The sequence below is a fragment of the Sinocyclocheilus grahami genome, unplaced genomic scaffold (genome assembly GCF_001515645.1).
Source record: "Sinocyclocheilus grahami isolate Dianchi unplaced genomic scaffold, SAMN03320097.WGS_v1.1 scaffold44132.1, whole genome shotgun sequence".
Lineage (NCBI taxonomy): Eukaryota > Metazoa > Chordata > Actinopteri > Cypriniformes > Cyprinidae > Sinocyclocheilus > Sinocyclocheilus grahami.
Genome location: NW_015524612.1, coordinates 1 through 1,119, shown reverse-complemented (window position 1 = coordinate 1,119; position 1,119 = coordinate 1). Strand labels below are relative to the sequence as shown.

The window sequence follows — 1,119 nt, the reverse complement described above, 5'->3', positions numbered from 1 at the left end:
ATCTTGGATTCTGGGATCCTGTGGAATCTCGCGACACGCGTTTGGCAGAACAAGGATCTCAACACGTAAGATCAGGCCCATCAAGAGTTTGTTGATTTACTGGATTAAGTGGATTGAGATGTTGATCAGTCTGATCTCTGCAGGTATGGCTTCCTGGCGCTGTTCGCATCTACCAATGGAGGCGTTACACGCATTTACCCCAACATGTGAGTGACGGAGCTTCTGACTGGGCTAGTGGACACTTAATTACAATTAGCTTCATCGGCATATGTGTGTGTGTGTGTGTGTTTCAGAGCTGCTGAATCATGGGACGAGGATCCCGAACCTCTGAACTCAAACTTCTACCGTCGCACTCTGGACAACAAAGGCTACATCTTCAGGGCGCCGACACGAACCTGTGAGTCCTCATCCCAAACAAACAATAATCGAATCAGTCACTGATTAGCATTGAGTCCACTGCAAAATTCACCAACAACTATACCGAATGACATTATGTAGGATATATTTATACATTTTTAAAAAATGTGATTTTTATTATATAGCATTCATTGCTAAATATTACAGCTTTTCTTCAATTATTACTTTATTTATTACTTAACATTACAGCATTGATTACTAAATTTGCAGCTGTAATTTAATACATTGCAGTATTGATTAATAAATATGATTAAATATTTCAATATTGTTTACTAAATATTACATTTCTAGCTAAATATTACAGCTGTATTTATATATTTTAGTTTATAAAATATTTATTACTAAATGTTCCAGATTAATAAATTAATACAGCTCTACTTTAATTATTGTAATATTGATTTCTAAATACTACAGCATTGATTGCTCATTTTTAGAGCGCTAATTAAATATTAAAATATTGATAAATAAGAAGTTCTGTATTTATTTTCTGTATTTACAGAAGTTCTGTATTAATCTTACAGCATTCATTGCTAAATATTAAATTTCTAACTAAATATTACAGCTGTATTTATATATTTTAGTATTGGTTAATAATTACAATATTTATTACTAAATATTCCAGATTAATAAATTAATATTACACTATGGATTAATTAATATTTCAACATAAACACTGATTACTAAATATTACAGCCCTGTAAT

The 1,119-nt window shown here is 31.5% G+C and overlaps 1 long non-coding RNA gene across 1 annotated transcript; it reads left to right on the top strand.

Moving 5' to 3' along the window:
- LOC107580771 (uncharacterized) lies at nucleotides 1–391 on the top strand. The gene is made up of 3 exons (XR_001608702.1): nucleotides 1–65; nucleotides 144–206; nucleotides 294–391. It is a non-coding gene; the product is annotated as an uncharacterized lncRNA (long non-coding RNA).
- The last annotated feature ends 728 nt before the right edge of the window (nucleotides 392–1,119 follow it).